The 24,171-nt window shown below is 41.9% G+C and overlaps 1 protein-coding gene across 1 annotated transcript in view; it reads right to left on the bottom strand.

The window, feature by feature from the left end:
* Positions 1-24,171, bottom strand: part of HLF (HLF transcription factor, PAR bZIP family member) — a gene marked incomplete at its 5' end in the record, with an annotated part of 34,024 nt that overhangs the window by 5,825 nt on the left and 4,028 nt on the right. The gene's annotated exons all lie outside the window — the stretch shown is intronic.

Here is a 24,171-nt window from a genome sequence, read left to right as displayed (position 1 = left end):
AGACTTCTGATTGAAGCAGATATTCTTTTATAATTTTGGCTATTAGCTAATTCGCTTTGACTTTAGAGATACGACGGCTTTCATAATAACTACACAAACATCCTGTGACTGCATAATATTTCCTTACTTGTGCCCACATCTGCAATGTTTAGGGTGTAAAATGGTAAACATTAAATGTCATTTCTAATTCCAAACCAAGGCCAGTATTCACAATGTAGTTTTTATTTTAATCTAGACGATCACAGCAACAATATTGGAACTGCACAGAAAATGCACCGGGGAATTGCACTGTGCAAACCAGGGCTTGCTAACGGAGAGTTTGTCTTTTGTAACTCCTATTTTAAAACAGCACTGATAAAATCAGCTTCCAGGAAAGGCTAGCAAGGGCCTGAGAGGAGAGAAAAGGCGGATCAAAGTCATTAAAATATATATACATCTATAGGAGAGGGAGCGAGAGGAAAGGATCCTGCTACCCGCATTATACCAGCAGCACAGCGCTTCCTCCTCTGCCCCCGCGGCCAAGGCCTCGGTGCTGAGAACTGGACGTTTCCTGCGGTGCCTCATCGAACAACTCGGAAACCACGACCTGCCCGGCTGCCGGCCACGGGGGCGGCCGCGGGCGGCGGCGCCCTCTCCCCGCGCTGCCCGCCCGGGGGCGCGCCCGGCCGCCGCTGCCTGGCAGGCCCCGCGGCGTGGGCCAGGGCGGGGGCGGGCCGCGTTCCCCAGCCCACGCCCCGTGTGCTGCAGCAAGCGGAGCGGACAGGGATTAAAGGGGAAGGCTACGGGAAAGGGCAGAGCGTGCGCGACTGCCGTGTGCGTGGGGGCCTGCCACGGGCAGGCGCTCCGCTCGCCCTGGAGCGAGCCGGGCTACTGCATGTGCGCCGAAATCGCCTCCGTGTCTGTCTCGGTGGTGGTGGTGGGGAAACCCAGGCAAAAGCCAGCCCAAGGGGCTCAAGGCATCGAGGCATTCTTGTAGCCTTGCTTTAAATGGATGGCTAATCGCATTTCAGATATACGGGCTGGCAGAAACAAGCTTATTTAAAGGATTAAATGCAGGAAAGCTCCCTTTGATGTGAGCACGCTCGTACCAGAGCAGCCAGATTTTTTTTTCAATGCAGACAAATATATAGACACATGCACATACAAATCTTGCAAATTCTGTAATACACATAAAAATGAAGTGAGACACTAGCTCTGAATACTTTTATAGTATTTCTGGTGAGCATGCAGGATGTTTCTAAAAATCAAGCAGATTGTGAAATCTGCCCCAGCTTTCTAATTGTCCGAACAAAAGAGCCTGTATTTAAATATTGCTGAAGTTCTAGATACATGGTATCAGTTCACATATCATTTATCTATAATGAGCCGTATTACACAATGACATGAGCTTTGTAATCATTGGCTTGAAGAAATTTTACAATATCTCTCTGAAAAAGGGAGGGGCAAAAATGCTTCGTTGAAACATGGGAAATTGCGGTATTGCATCTTGCCAATGCAACAGCAAAATAAAGGAAAGAGCAGCGCATCTCCAAGGTGATCTGGGAGAACAGCCTACAGCAATCAAGATCCTGCCTTGCTCCCTACATGCACACATTTCACTGCCCCCCCCCCCCCCCCCCCCCCGTCTAAGAAGCTCTCCTACTAAAGACTTTCAGCAAACATAAGATGTCCCAAGGGCCAATGTGAGGCTCGTTCAAGATGAATGCTGCCACTAATGCAAAGTCTGAACAAATCATGCACACAGCTAAACGTTATCAACCAGGGGCCTGAAAGACTATAGCCCCTGCAAGATATCCCTACATGCACCCTGCACGCACACCTCCGTCAGTCTACGCGGGCTGACTCTCTGTTCTTTCATGCTCCTGTAAATCATCAGGAACTCCAGAATTAATAAGGGTGTCTATAACCCCAGGCAGAAAACCCAGTATTTCCTTGTCCAATGTTTTACGTTAGGCAGCTCCTGGCAGTTGGTATCTTTTTATTTATTCTGTCAAGTTTTGCCAATAATACAAGCCAGGAAGCTGTCTTTGTTAGTTTACTGGCTAATGGCCATTATATCTATGCGGTGCTGGAACTCGTCGTAACCCAAGATGAGAGCTGCACTGGACTTGCACTGCGGTTAGCACAGAGGTACAGTACGTGGCCTCACGTTACACTGCTCTCCAAGCTCCTCTTCCCGTGTGTGCATGGCACTTCAGCTGTGCATCTTTCTGCCAAATTTGTTCAGGGTGTTATTTTTATGCACTAAATTCCTCACAATCAGAGGTAGGTCAAATAAGCACAGCAATCTGAACGTCATGTGCCCAGCAGCCGGCTAATCCTCACATCAGCAAGCTTCACAGCTGTCACAACATCTAGAGAAAGAGCTGGTCAGAGGCTGGGATGCACAAGGAATAAGCCCAGGAGGCAACCAACACCAGCTGCCAAGGCCAGGAGAAGGTAAAGCTCCTCAAAGCACCTCACTGCTCAGCATCGGGGGCCAGATGCCTTTGTTGCCAGCCTCTGTATTGTTAAAACACTCTGCACTTAAAACAGCAGCCAAATTTTCACAACAGTGAAGTGGCTGGACTGTTTAATGTGCTCAGCTTTGTTCTCAATGGGGGCTGAGATTGCCAAGTGTTTTGGAAAGAACTTAGCCCCTCTATTTAAGTTGTTGAAATGAGAGCTCTTGAGCATTAAGCTCTTTTGGAAATCCAGCTGCAGAACTCCATGGTGGTGGTGGATGCAAGCTGGGAACAATCGTTAGTGGAAACTTCCCTTCATACGACCCTAGTGATGTGTCTCAACCATGGCCTGGAGAGACCCCAACTATGTCAACACTGGCCTTTTGTCTGGAGACTTTCCCACTTGTAGACCTCCACCCAAGCAACACTGAGGATGCCAGGACAGCCACAGCTCCAGGTGTCTCCTGGCAAAGGAATCAGCAGGTTTTGACAACCCCAGCAGTTACGGCTGCCCCAAAAATCTTGCCTTCACTAATGCTCTTGGTGTTGCTCTGGCTGATATTAGCAATAGCGGAAAATTTTCCAGAAAGGAGGACTTGAAAGAAAGTTGGCTGTTCTAACCCCTTCAGTCCTCCTCCTCCCAGCAGAGACTGCCAGTGAGGAAGTCCAATGTAATGGCAGTATTTTCAGTGCCGTTCCTTGTTCAAAGAGAAATGGACTGAGGCCATTCACTTGTGTCATCTAGGTCACCAAATGGCTCGTAAAAAAAATAGCAGCTTTTAATTCCTTGCAATAATTAAAATGCACAATTCAAAAGTACAGTAGCATTTTTATACACTTACAAAAACAAAATGCTGATCCGGTATCGTGGGGAGCTCAATCACTGTATCCTGACTCTTAATTTCCCCCTTTTTAAACAACCCACCTACCAGCTGTGCCCAGGAGAGTTAAGACGGAAATAACCTCTTCAACTGCACCACTGCTTGACAGACTTATTTGTATTGCAAGAGATCCTCGGTGAATTATGTGGAACTCAATTTTGAATCATTCAGCTCCCATAGAAATGTGCCTAATTTTCAAAAAATCTCCCTTCTCGCAGCCCTTCCACACTTTTCATCAGCTCACCAGCTGGCTGGAGAATAGCAACGAGAAAAAGAAGAGTGATGGAAATGTTCTAATCAAAATATGTTTCCCTATTTTTTACACATATGTTAGCAGGGAAGAAAAGAGGAGTTTCTTATTCAATTTATTAGCAGCCCAGAGATAAAAATATGTGTTTGCTAATGATTTTGCTGTAGAGAAACTAAAGGCACTTTGGGTATATCAGTCAGACTATATAGTACAGCAGTTAAATTGACAGATAATCCTCACCTAGAGCTGCTCCAGAGAACCCCACTGCTCTGCCAGTATGTTTTCCAAATTATCTATCCGCTTGGCAGCTGGCCAGCTATTTGGGATAGTTCTCTTACTCCAAATCACAGCCTGTCCCAGACTAATCTGTCATCTATTTCTGCATTAACTCCTTCAGCCTCTAGGAAAAGGTATCTCAATGCAGAACACAAGGCAGTGTGCTGGAATCAAGACAGGCAAAAACCCTCACAGGCACTAAAGTAAAAGGAGTATTCTGGAGGTCAAGATTTATCTAAGGACAGTAGCTTGTCAGGTTATCATTCCTCACTCACAATATAATAAGGAACATTTTATCTTCCTACCTAATTCCCCTACTATTAGGATTTTGGTGTCTTCCAGAAACTGAAACATTTACATGGATAGTAAGACCATAGTCTATACTAGCACTAAAGGGAGTAACAAGCCACACTTGAAGTCTGATCTTCCAGTCCTCACATGGCAGGACAAAACCAACCACTCTCTGCCTGGGGGTGAAGAAGACACTTCACCTCTGGGTGTATTTATGTAAGCAGTTATTAGAGGAGCTTTATTTTCTTCTGAAGAGACAGGAGATTAGCGTATTTTGACCAGTGCTCCAACCTGGCACAGGCATTCCTCTATTTCTTATCTTACACAAACTTCATTCTGCTGAACATGGGGTGACTACAAACACTTCCTGAGGAAAGAAGGATCTTAATCCAAATGCAACCACAACATATTCACTGCTTTTAAACACACACTAAAAGACTGGCACATAAAAGTGTTTTTAAAACGTGTACTTTTTAAAGATATCAGCATTGTTTACAAACCTTGTGCATTTAATTATAAAAGAATTGTCATTTCCCCTCTCAGCATTGTATGCCTCCTGCTCTGGGCCTCTACAGTATTATTACAGGCAGGACTGGTAGTCTTATTCAGATTGTCTGACACTTCCCATTAGAGGATGATGTCTTCAGTTCCTTAGACCTTTGCCAGATTTCAACCATTCTGTTTGGATTTGTGTGTGCCGATTATGTTTCTGCCAAAATGGTTCTACCGTTTCCCGAAAAAGTTTCAGCAAAAATACTTTGTTTTGAACCTGTTCAAAATTTCTGGCAAACTTTTCACTGAACTGTGCTAGTGGCCTGTGCACTGGAAGAGAGGGCAACTCCTGGATCAATTTTATTTCCCTTTCTTCTGCCACCTTAAAATCTAGCTACTGCAAGCATGCTAAGGCTGGGTGAGAAAGCGGCAATCTGAGTAAGTGATTAGGACTGAAAGCTGAGAAGGGGGCAAGGAGGTGAGGAAGGCAAGGATGAGGGAGACTGGTAGTACCTGGAAGAGGATGGCTGCTTCAGCAAAGGCTGGGATGAACATGTTCAGTAGAAGAGCATTGTTGAAGGGAACAGGGCAGGAGATTGCCTGTGCTGATGGTACAGATACAGCTCCAGATTCCCGTGTCCCACAGATCCTCTGCTATCAGCAAATAGTGAGCTCCCTGTCCCCCCTTCAGTTCCTTATAGCAAGTTGTCATCCTCTACTCAATCCAAGCAGCAGGATGCTGTGGGGTGCTGTCAGGTCCATTCCTACTCATTTCCAGTGTGCCTGTTGTAGGGGTGGCACATGAGAAAATCTAGGCTGTCTTTTCCATTTGTTTTTAAAAAATAAATGCAAAAGTTGTTTTAAGAAGCGTAGTCATGGTTGCAACAATCTTCAAAGTTTTGATCCCATATTATTTTTTCAGATTCTTTCCTCATTCTGGAGTCACTTGTTTCACCCATTGTGATTTATCCAAATGGACCAATACATTATTTGCAACAAATTATTCCAACCTCCTGTAGAGACACAATTACAACCTTTTTCAGGAGTTCCCTCCAGCATTGATGACTACTGCACCTGTGTGCTCCACAGAAACAATTTTCTCCCCACAAGAACCCTATGAAAGAAGGGTCAGCACTTCCTCTTTGCAGGTGAAGGACAGAAGTACAGACATTTTAAATCAAAAGTAGGCAGCCAGCCTCTCAGGTCAGCCAACCTTATAGGCATTGTCTGCATTTCAAATCAACTCTCACCGACTTCTGTTGCAGGTGGGGGGCTGTACAACAACACAAGTGAGGGCAACCCAAGGTATCAAACTGCGGTCCTCACAAAAAGGGAAGCAAACACGCAGTGTGACAAGCTGACATGATAATCAAGTGACTTGCCCGCAATTCTGCTGAAACTTTGCGGCAAAATCCAGTCTCTCTACACAAAATCCTTCTGTCCTTCCTGCCAGATTTTCCCTTCTCCTCCTGCCGTTCCCCTCATCCTCTCACATCTGCAGTAAATGAGGTCAAGATCCAAGATCCTACAGACAACCGCTTCCTTCCTGATACAGCCCTGATTCAACCCAGAGCTGGGTTGACCTCTGCATTCAAAAAGGGAAAAGGGAAAAAAGAGGATATAATGTAATTAAAGCCTGCATCTCCAAGCAGACAAGGGAGGGGGTGTGCTATCTGAAGCTGCACACGTGGCCTTCAGTCGAGTGTTTGCAGGCTTTTTTGAGGGCTTGACTTTGCAACTCCTACATGTGGTTAGCATAACACGCATGTAATATGCTGTGCCTGCTGTGCCAGTAACATTCTGCCCTTCAAAAGCAATAAACAAATATGAGGCACCACCAGTTAAAATCTTCCAGTATGTCTACTGGACTCAAGACTGTTCTGTAAGATCCATACTCTGAAAACATTTACCACGTCTTTAGCCTGTGCAAAGGCAGCACTTAGCTCAGTGAGGCCCCATTTCTGAAAGCTACCAGGAAATCAAACTCTCCTTCCCTCCCAAACTAGCCCCTGACAACCAAACTGCAAGAGGTCTGAAAGTAGTTGTTCCTGTTCTGAACGTTTCCCTTGCAGACATGCTACATGCAGAAAGCAACGAGTCTAACCTGCTCCTAGGACACTGCACGGGGATTTCCAAATTCTTGAAAAGCATGAAATCCACAGCCCTCTTAAATGCTTTTCTGATTTTTTCGTAGGGTGCTTGCTTTCATTACAAAGATAGGCCAAGATGGCATTCAGTGGGGACAGGGACTGAAGAGAAGCTGCAGGAAAGAACGTTCAGACGGGTACCTCAGGCTTAGAAGCACGTTTCACTTCAAGATGCTGATATTCTCTGGTGCATTGGAGCTTTGTGACATCCTTTGGCATATCTGTGTATATTTTTATTAATTGGCAATTCACATATAGTAAGGTTCCTCAAAAAGTACAATTATTCTTTCTTTTCTTAAGGGCAAGGTTCCAGAGAGGCATCAGAATTGTTAAACTGTTCTGAAGGAGACAAAAAGATCCATTTTTCTTTCTTTGGACAATTACATACCCAGCTTTAATAAAGTAATCTCAAACCGTAGATTTTAGATAGAGCCCCTGCTTTAGATAACAGCCTCATATGGCATCCATAAATATGCCTTCATGTAGAATACCACTCAAAACAAAGACAACACTTCTTCAAGATGCATTCACGGCACTGCCAATGTGCTCTGCAAGACTCCAGACCAAGGAAGTTCCTCTCACATTGTTCTATTTATTGGGCTAATGAATATCCAGGACAGCACGCTCTCAGACAGTAAACAGGTCTTGCAAAAAGCCATCATGTAATCCTGAAAGCATATGCCACCCATGACTCATGTATCTACTACCCAGTTCTGGTACCCAATCCCATCTTGCTTGGGTGTGTTACCAAAACACAGCCAAGTGAGATTTCAAATGGCATGGAAAAGCCACTTGAAGCAGGTACGTTTCCTCTAACTCCCAATCCGCAGCTAATGGCAAGCCTGAGAGACAGACAACAGATGCTATCAGCTGCTCTCTGAATATAAGAGAAAGGGGTCACTGGGCAGAGTTACAGCAACTGGCAAATCTCGCCTTCTCTTTTGATCTGTGCTGTATACACAAATCTAAACTATCTGTTGAAGTAGCTTTTTATTTTTACCTTTTTACATGTTTTGTTCACTAAAACAAAGTACACTCTTTATACGACAAAACTAAACTGATGCTTTATAGAGGATGACTTCTATAAAATAATCACATTTTAGGAAGCAGAGATGCCAGAATAGGGACACACTGTTCCCATAACCTTCTAAGTAAGACTTAGTATATTTTCTTTTCTCTCTGACTTAAATCAGGACCTTTCAATGTGTTTTGGGAAAAAAAAAACCTCAAAACCAGCAAAACCCAAAAACTTGTATTTGGTTTGTTACAGGCCAATAACTGCAGAGGTGTAATTTGCTTTTACATACTGGTTTTATTCCCAACGAGCACACACAAAGAAAGCACAAGGGTGTGCGGTTGTATCTTTTCCTCTATTGATATCTTTATCTTCATTTACAAAGTATACAAATGCATCAGTCTCGGGTAGTCTGAAAAATGGGTCAGAGGAGGAAAGGAACACATAACTGCGGCTTAGGGAAAATTCCAGGGGAACAGACTGCTTCATATGGATATTACTCGTGTATCCGTAACTACTTTACAGCTGCTGTGCAATACAGGTTTTTCATGGCACATCAGACACAGACAAAAACCAGGGAATTTCAAAACACAAGTCTGATTAAAAGAAATGATGACATTGAACACTGGGCAAGACGTTGTCTTAACTCAATTCTAAAGGTGAGAGAATCATCTAATGGCACCAGAAAATGGCAAGAAACTGCTGTGCTGAGGAGTCTCAAAAACCAAACTAATGCCTGCAGAGATTTTTTATAGAAAGATGAAAGTAAAGTGAGCAAAAAAATCTCAGGGAAGAGTGATCAGAAAAAGCAACACATACCAAAATATTTGTGTTTTTATCTTCTAAAAATAGTAGCAGTGAAAAAGGTTGGTGATGGAATGGTTTCTTGAAGAAATCCTGGAATCCTAATACTTGTTTTCCTTCTTGTGACCTCCTCTGCAAACTGTCCATAGCCCCGAACTGAGACTCTGAACAAGCTACGTATGCGCATTCTGAATACAGCAGATATGCAGAAATGCCCCAATGTGTCAAACCTCCTTCCATCTATTGAGTAGTGCATTTGTTGTGATGCCTTCAGGAGGCATCTCAGCAAAACGGATCAGTAAAACTTGACTGCCATTTGAGATTGCTATTTCTTTCAAACTCTTTTCCCCCAATTTGCAAGTAATAGAGATTTTACTTTTGCTATCACACACAGCATGGCTCTCCGTTGCCAATCAATGATGAAAATATTATCAACAAATTAAGTCAATATATTAAAAAATATTAAAAATAAAAATATATTTGAGTGTCACCTTCAGGCCAACACAAACTGGCAAATCGTTTATCAATTCACTGCATATGGGGGCTTTTAAACATACATGTCTGCATTTTATAAAGGTACATAAACATAGGTGAGACTGTTCACTAAAAATAATGATTAAGTGTAAGCCAATGGCTGCCAGTATACAGTAACTGTATTTTTCAATAAAGTATTTTTCTTCCAGTAACCATAGCTGCAAATTTCAAAATTAGTTGCCAATCCAGACATACCAAATAACTTTCAAGTTGCCAATTCAGACATACCAAATAATTTTCAAACAATGTCTTGGCACTGACCCATTTCTTGAACAGAGACCCTTCTACCCCTTCGAATACAGTAAGTTTCACAGAAGTCTCTGCCTGGCCGGGATCAAAGCCCTCTGTGTGCTGCACTGTACTGGGCCCTTCCCAGCAGCCAGACAACCAGCTCAACGCCACTCTGATTAAAAACAATGTGTTTTTCTACTGTCACAGGTAACGTATCACTGATATGCAGCACCACTATTTCAGGTTTACTTGGGAGGGGGGAAGTGTCAATATACTTACCTTTGACACCTTCAGTTTCTACAATACTTCCACTTTATATTAAATATAACAGTGCTTTACTAAAAGCTGATTCCCACGGAAAGAAATTGACTGGTCTGGCTTCCTTTTTACAACAGTGGTCATCCCATTCTCCATATGGGACACCTGTGAGACAGTATATGCCTTACAGTATTTTACCATCCAAGGCTTTTGAGAGGATCTGGGGGGTAGGCGGGACATGACACAATCGTCCATGTTATCTTCCTCTTATTCACCAGGTCACTTGTAAGCAAAGATACTACAGGCTTCACTGCCCCTGCAGAACTCCCACTACGTGCCCCTGCAGAACACAGGATCAGGTCTGCAAGAGTTGGCCATGCAGAAAAAGGTGTATCTGTGCCCAAATGAAAGGAGACACACTGAAGAGTTGGAAAGCACTGCAAGCTGAGGGCAGCAACAATTCATAGGCTTGGAAAATTATGTGGGCTTTACCTTTTACACTCCTGTTAACTCTGATTTTCATGAAGTAGGTGGTGTTGCTACAGCAACTGTCATATCACATCATTTCTGCTGTCTCTGTCACAGAGATGATCTTATTTTATCTTAAACTCAGATATGCAGCTTTTCTTCTTCTATTCTAAAGCCTTCTTATATTTTGGATATAAAAAATTACACAAAATAGAGCTGTGCCATATAAATGATGCTTTTTTAAAATGTAGCAAAGCATACAGAACATTTTTATCTGTTCTCCTTTTACAAATGCAGAAGCAATAAAGAAAATTGCACTGACCAGAATTATGGTAATCCAAAGTTTCAGAAATAAATTAAGAGCTGGTCTCACGATAAAGATGCTTCGTGCCACCTTTAATGTGTTCTTCCTACAGAAGCTAGCCCTGTGTTCTGGTGCACTTCACCAGAAGTAACTCATCTATTCACAGTTGAAAACACCTTGCTTCCTCATGCCCAGGCCATTTATGAACATACATTCCACACAATTCACACCCAGCTTAGATGGTGCTGCCCAGCCACCGCACACAACACACTGTTCAACTCGTGTACCTCACCCACTTAACCTGCAGCCTGGAAGAAGCATCTACTGAAGCAGAAGTCTCAACCCATCTTTACCTGTTGCAGAAGGTTTGTCCTAGCTGCTAGGGGGGAGGTTGACACCCGGCTTTACAGCTCCCTTGCTCAGTAACCTGAGAACTTGGCTCTACCTCATTTGCCTCCATTCTGCTGCCTGGATAAGGTCTCTGAGGACTCAATGCACAAGCAAAACTCAGTAAAATCCTAATAACGGAAAGGCTCCATTAAATTTTTGTTATTAACATGCATTCCAACTTGTGCACTCACAGATCTTCCTTTAAAAAAATAAAAAAGCTTGTGGAGCAGTAACACATACTCAGTTACACCCTCAGGCTACTCAGGAAACGAAGGAAAGCCCTATCTATAGTCTAAGGTTATTGCACAGACCACTCACCCGCTAGCACAGCTCAGAACACCAGATCAAGCTCTGTCACAGCCACAGCCTAAGCTGGTATTTATATCTGCGTCTTCGTAAGCATTTCTAGTCACTTTCAAAACAATCAATTCAGTCACCAAATTACACTTCACTTCTACGAAGACAGGTCCTGGGCAGATATCTGCCTGCAAGGATCTAACAGGGGGCAGAACTATATCTTGTGTAGCTGGTTAAAGGCTATGTATGCAATTAAGATACCAAGTGGCCTTTCAGTTCTTTCGATGACTTTGTTAGCTTCGTTTCAGTGCTCCAGTGCTTGACAGTTATCCTTTATCTCCATGTCCTAGAGAAAGGAGTTTTGTGCAGTCCTGCTGTCTGTCCAGCCTCCTCTCAACAACTTTTAAAACTGTTGGCCAATTTCAAACAAATCTGGCAGAGAGGTATGGATGTGCATTACTAACAAGCATTGAGATTTACAACAATGTAAATGAAAGAAGCTCTTAAGTCCCTGGCTGAGGGACAGTTGCAGGAACCTCGTTACACATCAGAGAACCCATGGAGATTTTACTGCTCATGGAACCGATTCCTCGGGCATGTGGTAGGAAGGAAAAAAGGAAAGTATTCACCAAGTTATTATTTGTTACGGCAGTCAGGAAAGTCACTTAATCCTCTTGTTCTCTACTGGAATTGAGAATTTCTTTTCACCTTATCCCACCATTTACTGTTTCCAGAAACCACGAGCAAAATTATTTGACAACTGCACTGCCACTTGACAATCTCTCTGAATTTCACACAGACACATCTGGTATTGATAGCCATTAAAATAGTCATGCACATGTCCCATCTTAAAAATCAATGTAGAAGACAGTCAGATGTGGACAACCCAGCTGTCTGGTATCATCTGAGCATTTATTTATTCTTATAACACGTAGTGAAAACCAGAGCTCTACTAGAAAGAGCTTTTTTATATTATCCACAGCAATTTAAGTCTTCCAACCAAGACACAGCAGGATTGTTTGGGAATCAACAAATTTGCTCTGGCAGCAATGAAACACTCATTATTGGGTTTGGGGTGGGGAGGTGTTTGCTTGGAGAGGAGAATTATTTTTTGGTAAAGATTTTGTTAAAATGCAAGACAAGAAGCTAGGTGAGGAACGCTGGGTAGGACTCATACCTAAGAATTAGAGTGCCCTAGACTTATGCTGGGAACTGCATGTCTCTGCCCACGTGAGGGATACACACTAACACACAGACCAGTATTTGCAAGATCAGAGATCCCTTCTAACCCTCTTCCTTCTTACTCTCACTGCTGTTATGTCAGTGTTACTAACGTCCACAATTACTGAAGCTTGGGGAAGAATGGGTTAAGCTTAGCAAAGAGAGAACAACCAAGAGAAACACCTTTCCTCTTTCTGCTTAACTGGATAATTGGTTAGCAGGAACCTGCTTGATGAGTTTCAGCAGCTCCCAGAGATCAGGCAAGGCTGCTTCTGAGCGAGGCTAAAGCTGCCAACTGTATAAACATCTTAAGCCGACCAACAGGGTACCCCTCACTAAGGTGTTTTTTTTGACAACTAACATTTCCAGAAGGCAACGAAGCAGTTTGTATACCAAAGATCCATCCAAACCCTGTAAGAGCAGCAAACCAAACTATTTTAGACAGAATATCTTATAGATGTTATATACATAAAACTGTCTTATGGTCAGAATAAGTAGATGATTTAAAAAATGTTTAAGTGAATGAAGAAAGACTAAGCAATTCTCACTGCAATGGAGACAGTGTAACAGTAAGATTCAAAAGAATAAACAACAGGTTCCGTCCTAGTAATTTAAGGGGCTAAGAAAATTCTAGTTCTGAAGGTTCATGTAACAAATCAAAGGGCTTCACTGGATCTGTACAATCCCCTGGGCTTATTACTTGATACCATTTATCTATAATGCAAAGATTTTACTTAAGTAATTAGTGATTTTGAGTCCAGTTAGTTAAAAAGAAAGTACACAAGGGCTGATTTCCATCCATGGATTATCTTATCCTGTATCAGATGTGTGTGCAAGCACGTGAGTTAAAAAAAAAAAAAGGAAAAAAGAGACAAACCCTGGTAAAATCTTGCTATAAATTCAAACCAGTTACAGCTGTGTAATCATCAAAGTAGCACCTATAACAATCACTGCAAAATTTTGGAAAATATTTACTTAGCACTGTCCATATTATCACCTTAATTTCTATTTATTCACCTTGACATTTCTATCAACTAAACACTGCAAATGATAAATGGACATTTATACACGCAGAGTTTTAACATTAAGAACCAAGCTCTCCCTTCCTGAAGTTCTTGTCAATTGACACCAGACGGGATTCTCACCACCGGGCCCTTCCTCCCAGGTTCTCTTCTGAGGATGCAGGAGAGACTGAGAGAAGGCAACTGTAAATTTATATCCTAAAGAACAATGTACAGATTTGGGGAAAAGGATTTCAGCTTTTACCAGTATTTAACTGCTCAGACAGAGCCTGAAGTATCTGATAAAGTTACTGTAAAAACAGACCTCCAGGCTCAGTACTGTCCATAGAAAACAAACCAATGACAGCCCCCCTCCCCATATTTCAAGAGAGATGTCCCTTCATAAAGTAACTGGAACTACTCCTCAAACACTACTGCTTGCAGTTGTTTTGTATCCCCTCCCCAAGCCTTATGTCTTTTTATACTATTTTTTCATACAAGGGTGCCCTCAGAGATGTTGGGGTTTCAAACGCAGAGCCAACTTTCCAAAACATGCTGTATTTTGAAAAGCCCATTTTTGTTTCACAGAGAAATAAATGAGTTTGCATCATAAAGCCTTTATCCCCCCAAACCCAAAGCCTCCCATACAGTTAAAAATCAAATCCAGCTTTATTTTCCTCCATGAGTCAGGCTCCATGCAAACCGCTTCAGAGGAAGGCAAGCTTGGGGTAAAGAACAGAATTGAAGTTAAGAAATCCAGAGAGGGATACTTGTTCTTCTAACAGCACACTCCTATTTTCCCAAGACATTTGCTAATATTTTCATTTTAAAACTAGAGGAAAGCCACCCCCTTCCCCCCAAAAGAAGTTTTAAAGATTATAAAGACACACAAGGACACACTTTATTATTTTAACAATTACTGCTATTTTCAGAGCTCCAGCACAGCTACTTCCTTCCATAATTGGACTTCAATCAAACCCTAGTGAAGCTTTTGATCTTGGAAAGAGTAACAACATAGCTCTGTTATCGGCACATAGGGGGCAAAGAGTAGGACATCCAGAATTTTTCAATAAAAGAAAGTTAATTGCTTTGACTTGTATTTATCAAAGGTCACTGCTGCAAGTTCTAAGTGCACATACATAACGGTGCACACCGAGAAATCTTGTATAGACTGGCCAAAGTAAGTGTTGGGATTATACTATCTGTGTGCATTTAAAAAAAAAAAAAAAGAAGAAAAAAGCGGCAAAACAATGCTAGATTACTATCCAAATATACCCCAGTGGATGTCCTGCCAAATAGCAAATATGTGGCTGTAAGCTCCAAACTGAAATAAAAGCTTGGCCAGAAGCCCAGAGCTTCACTGTATTTTGCTCAGCTAGCCATAGTCTGGCAGAACAGAGTGAACACATTCTCAGCCACGTGATAAAGAAGCCCGTCAGGCCAAGCTGATTTCCTTGTGTTGGTTAAATGTGATCTTCAGACTGTACACACCAGCGGCTTTGGGAAAACGTGAGAAAGTGGGAAACAACAAGCCACGGGCTATAAACTGAAGGGCAGCAAAAAAATTACTTCAGGAGTTTGCTTAAACGCTAGTGTTGCCCGTGCTGTATTTTAACAAGGTGTTAACTGGGCTGGTAGGGCTGAGCACATTCAGCAAGGGTGCAAGCACCGGGCATTCACCTGAATTTTGATAGGAGTTGCACACCATCAGCTCCTTCAAGGATGCAGACCCTGAAAGCACCCGATTTGGGAAAGGCACTGCAAGTCCTTAATTGTAGAGGCTTATGAGGGAGCTTCCCATCAGTGGCTCAAAAATGCAAAACGCTGAACTACTTCAAACTCCATAGTCAGGAAAATTAGAGGTACTTAGGCCTCTCAGGATGTGTCCCAGTACAGGAAGGGTGTGACTCTGATGGTCGTATATATTCCCTACAGCTCAGATTTTGCTGACACTACTTAAATAGCCACCAAGTAGCACTACTGAACACAGAGAAACATTCATGAAGAGAGAATTTGGCCAAAGGATTCAATCCGAAAAACATGTAGGGTCTAACAGGATAAAAGCTGCCCTGATGACAAAGTATTATATTTTGATAGCAGTGATAATAGTGTTTTTAAATAACTGACTTAGGAAGAGACAAACAGCATCCCTGGCCAGCAGAGGTGCATGTGACTTGTGAGAGCGTGTTACATGTGAAAGCGGAAAGAACAGCCTCCAAACACAAGACCGCAGAAATACATCCCTGCTTACAGATAAGAGCAACTCAGATGAAACAGTCATGAGAGTAAGTACATAAGAAAAGTGAGATTTGTTTACTCTCTAACAGAAATGAACTGGTAACCTAGACACGTGCAGCTGCTGGACTCACACGAGTTGACAATTACACCTCCTGTTCTTTCCTCCTATTTGGCTAATGATTTCTTTTCACGTGTTCAGAACAGCTTTCGGACAGAGACTACCACAATTTTCAACAATGAATTCAATCATGTCACACCGAGAAAATTGAACAGATAAGAGAGTTTGGAAAAGTGTTTCTTAAACCTGGTGATGAGACCAGTCCAACAGAACCATCAGCCCTTTTGAGAGCAGCCATGTGATTATGGAAGCATGAATGTCAGGTCTTGAAGTCTGCACAATCTATGCCCTGATCTTTTCAGTGCTGAGACACCAACAGCTAAGTTCAAGTAGACACCCCACCACAGCTGTCCGGTATTTATAACTGAAGGCTTGTGGTTTAACCTCCTCACAAGGTGGATATGCAGGTTAACTTTAAATATGCTGCACTCTTTCCTAATTCTCTCATTTAAGGATACAGTCGAGTGATGCAGGTGTTCACAAGGTCAACCTCCTGTTCCATTTTACTCAATTTGTGTTACTCTCAAAAAATGGCTCAATCACCAGACTACTACCACTTCAGAAAAACCTTCATCTAATAAGCAAGCCCCATTTTTTCTGCTTATGTGAATTTGAGTATGGCATTGTAACAACATATGGCTAAGGAACATGACACAGTCTTGGTATCTGACTTAACCTTACCTGTTATTTATGCTCTTCCAAGAAAAATAATCTTTACTACAGGCAGGGGAATTAATTCCTCATTTTTCAATGTAGATGTATTGACACAGAGGACAGGCCCTTAGACAGCTGGTGACAAAGGCCATACTACAGTCAGTCCCTTGCGGCTGCTTGGATAGATGTGGTGCTTGGAGAAGTTTGGAAATCGAGAGTGGGAATTAAACAAAAGTGCCCAAAGGTATTCTTAGTTTCACTTGCCAAAGTCTACACACTCTTTACTAGTGTTCAGAGCAGTGATCACTCTGGGACAGCTGTCCCGGCTGTGTCCCCTCCCAGCTCCCCGTGCACCCCCAGCCTGCTCGCTGGCAGGCCAGCACAAGAAGCTGGACTGTCCTTGACGGCTCAGCAACAACCCAAAACATCAGCACATTATCAACAGTTTCTCATCCCAAATCCAAAACACAGTCTCACACTGGCTTCTGTGAGGAAAACCAGCTCTATCCTGGCTGAAACCAGGACAGCTGGAAACAGAACATAGGAAGGTGGAGAGGTTCTAACAAATTTCTGAATGCCTTAACAAGTATGTGCATTCAGGGGTAGCGGGAATAGGACGCTAAGGGAGCAGGGGAGTCCACCCAGCCGCACTGCGTTATACTGCGTGTTGTGTCATTACAGCTTTATCCCGACACACCCATATTTACAGCACACAATGTACTGTACAATTCACAATGCCAAGAAACTCAACATATCTAATCTGGCAGAAAAACAAAGTCATATCAGGTTAATCCAATTCTTAAATTGCACAACTTTGAAAAGCCAATAGGAAAACAAATTCCCCTAGCTTGTGCTCCCTCTATTCCTCCTCCCAACACACATAGCCTGCCACGACCTACTTTTCCTCTTTGGTCCCTCAACATTTTTAGCCCACTGTCATTGTCCCTCGCTTCTCATGCAGTTCTAACCTACCTCCACCCCAGGTCCTGGTGGCAGAGTGGAAAGTTATGCCAATGAGAGCAAGCCGTAAAAGGCAGCTTTGTGCGCAGCGCCCCGGACGAAATGCGCTGTAAAGAATGAATGGCGAGACGTGTACGCGAGGTCACTTGGCCACTTGCCCACATGTGATACTGCAATAACTGTGATAAGATAACAGCCCTCAAATTTGAAGTTGGCTGACTGCAAGGTAATTTTAAACAGGGCAGCGGAGCTGAGGTGCTTCTGCGGCACAAGAGGAAGGGGATGTAGCAAGGTTGCGCAAAAGTTCAGAAAATTTTTAGGTAAAATAATTGTGCTCGTCTTTGGAGATGATCAAGATTGTTCCATTGCCTGGGTTCAGTGACTTCAAGATCTTGCCTACAAACCTTACGGCTAGTATTCTAACTTCTATTTTGAAAAGAAACCTTGGAGTCTCGTATAATCACAAGACTCCAGGAACTGAGGATTTTAAAAGAATAATGGTGGAAAAAAGTTTGTGACACCCACCCTCAACGCACACTAAACCAATTAAACTTGTTTTCTTGCAGATTCATTTCTCAAAGTGAATTGATATCTCATGGTGCCTAAAAGGGTGTCAGCTTTCCCAGAAGCATTTCACACAGATCAGGCATTTTAAAGGTCTTATGTAAATTCTCTGATGTAGAAAATGCACATTTACATTACAGCTTTTCCTGCTCAGTAACATATTCCTTTCCAATCCACTCATCTATTTTCATGAAATTTTAGGAATGTAATTATTCTTTAAGAATCACAACTTTCTTGCCACATTTAGTTAAAATCAGCCAATATACTCAAAAATCATGAAGCAGGAACATGCAAGAGGCCACACATACCTAGCGTGACTGGATAGGGCTTGTTTTCATAGCAAACCAGACAAAAAAAAAATACCCCAACACTCATCTATCACAGCAAACAACAGAACTGCAAGAGTTACATACATAAAACAGCCAAATGCCCCATGCTGCAACGAGGGGCCACAGCTGCAGGGATTACAGATGTCAGTAACATCTCTATTTCTACTATGCAGCACAAAGAAAGAGGGAACAGTGGTATGTCTGATTGCTGCAGGGTCCTTCAAATTAAGTCAGTTTAACCCTCTCTGTTTTGATGAGGAACAGGATTTGGTTTTCAGTGCTTAGTTCCTACTTAGTAAGTATTAGAAATTAAGCACACAGCTGTTTTTAAAGTAGACTTCTTGCTGGAGTAGGACTCATTTCCAAATATTGATATGGTGAGCTTGTAAAAATTACTAAATTGTTTTAAGTCACCTCCTCTGTTTCAATGCAGTCCTCTCGCTTTGAGCCTGTGTTTTATATTCTGCAACCTTGAGTAAATATACTCTGCCACAAGAATGTTCAGTGCTATTATTTCAGTGATCTCGCTGTGCTAAGATGGATTGCTCTGTCAAATGGAGTTCTGCGGGAGTATTTTGCGTTTAGAAGTTTCACATTATTGTTCTTTCAGTTTTTCAAAATGCAATCTACAGTTTCCTTCCTCGCCTCCTTAGAATCTCAAGTTATAAGCAGTTACTAGCAGGACCGCATTTAATTTCTGTTTTGAGTGCTTTCATCTGTATCACGATTGCTAAGTTACCAGGTCACCTCAAATACAGCAGTGTCTACATACAAGTATTATGTAAGCAGGGAGCCTTGCAAGTATTTTAAAAAAAATTTAAGATCCAATCAGTGCCACACAAAGTAATGAATCTTGCTATGGACGGAGAACCCTGTTCATTCATTTGTTTGTTAAATTCAGGAATACCAACCAGTTCTGTAATGAATTACTTAATCTTTGACCTATTGTCCACAGCCATGTTCCAGAAGAAAGAATTTATAGCAAGCTGAGCTCCCTAAGGCTAACTGGAAAATAACTTTTTTTTTTTTACAAAACATTCTCCATCCTCAACAAATCTTTTACAAACTATGTATTTTTTGCCTCTCCACTTACACACCTATATATCTAAGGGTGACATTTTGTTACAGATGAGCTATTGCTGTAGCTCACTCTAGCATCTACTCATAGTAAATGCATGCTAATACATTATCTGTGGGCTACTGTCAAGTTTTGCTTCAGTAATAATCCAGATTTGTGTCCCAGTTAATAAGGCCCTGAGTTTTCTAGGACCCTAATGCAATTTGGATTTTTTATTTCCTCCTACAAACAGCCATACACCAAAACACAAAGTGCTTCAAGATCCTCAATGCCTGTTTTCATTAAATGGTAAATACAAGAAAATACTACCAGTAAGATGAAAAGCTAAAGCTGTTTCTGTCAAAGTTGAGCAGAGGACCCTGAAGCAAGAGCATGCCGCATCAGAGAAGCTAAGCAATGGTGTTGGATGGTGTACAATGAAAATCTGGGCCAAATTTAGCCCTGGCAAGATTTAGTTCAGAGAATAGGACAGGGAAACATAACTGTGCAACAGCTTCAAGTGTGTCAGAAACGTGAGATGTTGAACAATAACTTGTATTTGTTTAAAACTTGATGGATAGCACCTCAGTTATGCAAAGCTGAAGTGCTACTAAGAGCCCTAGCAGAAAAGCAACAACAAAAAAACCCCAAAGGAAATGGTGGAACACATGCTGCCTTACCTGCTTGTGTTAGCTCTCCTCTGAAGCTCTCAGGACCAAATTCAGCTTTGTGATAGACAGACAGCTCCTTTAATGACATTTGTTCATTAAAGAAGAGGCAATACAAGCTACAAAATCTGTTTGTCATGCATTTGTTTTCTGTACTAACTCGTTATGTATAACTTACTCCATCAAATGGAGTAATTGGAGGTTTAAGTAAATGTTTTTTTCAGAGCTTTCATTATCTACTTAATGTAGAAGAGATCAAACCACAGTTTTTCTTCAATATAAGTTAGCTGAAATACTCTTTTCTGATCATCAGAGTCTTCTGTGGAATTCAGACAAAATATTGAAAATATATTTTGTTATGAAAGTAAGGCTTCAAAAAAAAGGAAACTTATGACCATGTTTTTGTGATATAAATACTAAACAGCTCCATAGTGCACTGCCAGCCAACCAAGCTTCTGATTTCATAATGCTCTAAAGTACTCTACTGATGAAGAGTATGTCCTTTCATTCTGAGATAACTCCACTGGTGCACTGAGAGCCATTATCCCCCTTAAAAACAAAAACAAAACCAAAACCACAACAAACCCAAACACAACCAAAAACCAGAAAGATGAATGACAAGAGTGAATGCTGACATTTTGCTGCTTCACCTAGGAGTTGAAGGAAAGCAGTCAACAAGCTGCTCTCCTGCTGAGCAATACTGAAATCAGTAAGACCGCATGAGGAGTAAAGTACTCATTGCTGAAATTAATTGGGTAGAATCTGGCCACTACTAGCGCCCACAATTGCCAACCTGCTGTCATATAAGTATGTGGAGATTGAAGCAATTTAATGTGTTTCCTAGTACCTCCATTTAATCAGGTAATATCAATGCCTTCTTCATGTACATCTCCTGATGAGGTCTTCTCTCTTAACTTACTGTTTTACGAAAGACTTCAGGGTGTACTTGCTGCTTAAAAATCAAATCACTGCACTAGAGAGTCATTCACTCAAACGCTCTCCAATACACTTTGAGATGGGAAGCAAGGCTCCGAGAAAGACACTGTACTTTTTCTAGGTAGTTGCAAAAAAGTTTGACACTCAGACATCTTTTAAATGTCTTTCTAAGGGGACAAACCCCCCTTATTTGTTCCCTCTGTGTGTCCTCTTCCTAATACTGGATAGCCCTTACTTGCCTAAGTAGCTCTAACTGTGTGGAAAGCACTAATCCCAAAGAAAACTGAAGAGTCAGGCCAAGTATAGTTTAAAAGTATACCATAAAACCCAAGATATTTCATGCTGTTTACTGTTTGAACTCCGAATTAATTTCAAATTCTTTCATGCAGTCAAGCAATTATTTAACCAGTAATCAGCATTTAACAGTGAATATTAAAATTAGATCTCTTGAAGGAAACACAGTGTTCTTGCTTCTAGCATTAACAAGGCTTGTGCGTTCAGCACTTTTTTCCCCTGTTTTCATGTGACAGGCTATTTTTAATATTTGCCTGAATATATTTTGCATCTTCCTTTGATCCAGAAAGCAGTTTTGTGAGGCTTGTCTGCATATTGCATTTCCCTTGCCATGGAAGTCCGGAGCAAAGCTTTTCCATTTCACTGCAGTTTCGGCATCGGCTGGTAATGGCAGGAGCACACAGCCGTGCGCGCGTGCCTGCTGCTCTAGCAAGAGCCATGCTGAGCAGGCTGCACAGGGGACTGCCACGTGCCTAAAGCACATGGTCATGCAGGCAACAGCCATCCAGAGCCTCACGTGAGAGTCAATGTGAAGAGCAGCTCTCAGCACCAGCCTGCCTGACGGTTTAGCTGGTCATTCCCGTGTTATCACGTGGGAGAGCAAAGGTCAGGAAATTCCCAGCTCCTCTTGGTGCTGGAGGTAGAGTCCTTCGGCTCTAAGAGAGGGGGCTCACGCAACACCTAGCAACTGCTTGTAAACAATGATTAAAGCCTAGGAGAGGATTCCACATACAAGCTGGCTGCTGGGAATGCTGCTCTTCACACTACAAAGGCTGTGCTTGTGCTGCAAGAGGAGGTCACGTTAAAAAACACAGGGGAAGGAAGACTGCAATAAAGGGAGTGTTGCACACACACCCTTTTGTGGGCTGCCCCCCTTCACAGAGTCATCCCTAGTATGCAGCTGAGAGTCTGGATGGAGCAAGAACAAACCTCTCCCAGTTGGCTGCTATGCCTATCACAAACAAGAGTTAAAAAGAAAATGCCGAAAACCACGCAATCACACCTAGTGTCAATCATTACAGTTCAGCACCTGTGTAAAAAGTAAAAGGTAATGGATACTTCATGTAAAGTGCAGTATCTTGGGCTGATAAATAAGATACGGCATTTAATAAAATCTTTGTGTTCTTGGGGGGTGGGGTGGGGAGGCGATGGGGTATAAGTACACTTCAAATGGAAACAGTTTTCAGATGGTTGATTAATGTACCCCTAAATCTTTTTTTTTAACTGAAAGTTAAAGACTTGCAGGTATTGCACATATGTGTATTTCTGCAGCAGATTACAAAGCTTGTTTCTCTTTTTTCCATTCCCTGAATAATCTTTGGCAGATCCTTTGCAAGTAGTCTAAGGCACCCAGCCATCCAGGCAACACAGACTGAAAACCACTGAACACAAAGAATGAGGGAGTTTTTTCAAAGCCTCTGAACAGCCCTATCCCCCCTTAAGAAGCACGGCAGTAACAATATGTGGGTTACCACTGTGCCAGCAGCACCCCCGTGACATAGCCCTACATCCAAGGCTTTGGTGGCAAACAGAAAAAAACCCAAAAACCTTCTAATTAGGGTCTTCCATCAGACTTAGCTGATACTTCTGAACTCTCATTCACTCCATTCAAACCCTTCACAGTAGCTGTCCCGTTCATCCAAATAAGGGCTACACAGGGAAAGAGCCAGGTAAAAGTAACCACCAGTTACCTGCAAAATATGAACCTCACTTCACATAAAAACAGTTACAAATACGCCCAATTTCCTTAAAGTACTCTGCAGTTAAATGGAGATTTACATTCCACAAAAAAAAATGGCAAAAGACAACACCAGGTCTGCAAACAGATTAAGAACCAAGAAAATGTGTTTGCAGTAACAGGTTACTTTAAAAGCTAGCTTTATAAAACCTGTTTTTCTGAGGGGGACTACAGATTTCAACCAACTAACCAGCATCCGATACAAAGAGAGGGGAAAAAAGTTGCAAGTGTGTCTACACATTACAATGAATGGTGGTCTGCAATGCTAAAATAAATCAAAATACTGTTTTTTATTAACAAAATTGGTACTGTGAAAAAGAAATACATCAGATTCCAAACTTGCAATAGCCATTAACCTGTGTCCCTCCCCTTCAAAAAGATAACTAGTATTTGCTATACATACATTCCCCAAATAGGAATTTATGGGAAAGTAGGTGCTTGCTTTATTCTCCGCTATAGTCCAGAGAACAGATGAGCCAGAGAACTGGTGAGTCTAAACATTTTTCCATCAGTCAGAACATCAAAGCTGGAAATATAGAATTAAGTTAAATTTATAAGGAAACTTGTTCCTGTCGTCATTATTTTTTTACCTTTAAATAAAAAAAGAAAATCAGTGATGATTTTGTAATGTCATGTTTACCATCAGGGTCAGCTCAGCTTTGCCGAGTCTGATGACACTTCTCAGTGAATGCCAATGCAGATTTCTATACCATCTCTGGAAGAGATCTGAAGTACATATTTGGGCGATACCGTTAGCTTCTAAAGACAGATAAGGCTTGTATTTCAATACACGCACAAAATTAAATCTTCTTAACGCTACTCTTCTACAGACTCTCTATGTCCGAGATACACCGTGTATGTGCATGAGTCACATCTGGTGTTCCACGTGCATGTGTGCATCCTCCCCTGTACACAGTACATGCAGGTATAGGAGTTTTGACCAACTGCACGTCATATGCTGATGGTAAATGCTGCAGAGTCATTTAAAGTAGGGACATAAGCAGTACAGGAACTGACCCTTCCTTCAGCCAGGGTCCACACGCTCTAACAGGTTTCCATTGTAAATACAAAATTCAGAGGACACAATACTGAAATATTTCTATCACCTAAAAAAATTCAGTTTTCCTAAAAATAGTAAGATCAAGTGGAATTAATTTTTATTGAAATGGTATACTTTATACTATTTGTTTTTTGGTCTATTACAATAATACAAATCACAAGAGCCACGCATACTGGAACAGTAGCTCATACCAATTAAAAACCCCTTTCTCCATGTGACAGTTTAAAAGAATGTATTTTTAAAGTATTACG

The sequence above is a fragment of the Phaethon aethereus genome, assembly GCF_964289735.1.
Source record: "Phaethon aethereus genome assembly, chromosome: 18".
In the NCBI taxonomy this organism is placed as follows: domain Eukaryota; kingdom Metazoa; phylum Chordata; class Aves; order Phaethontiformes; family Phaethontidae; genus Phaethon; species Phaethon aethereus.
This window is presented reverse-complemented; position numbering and strand designations above follow the sequence as displayed.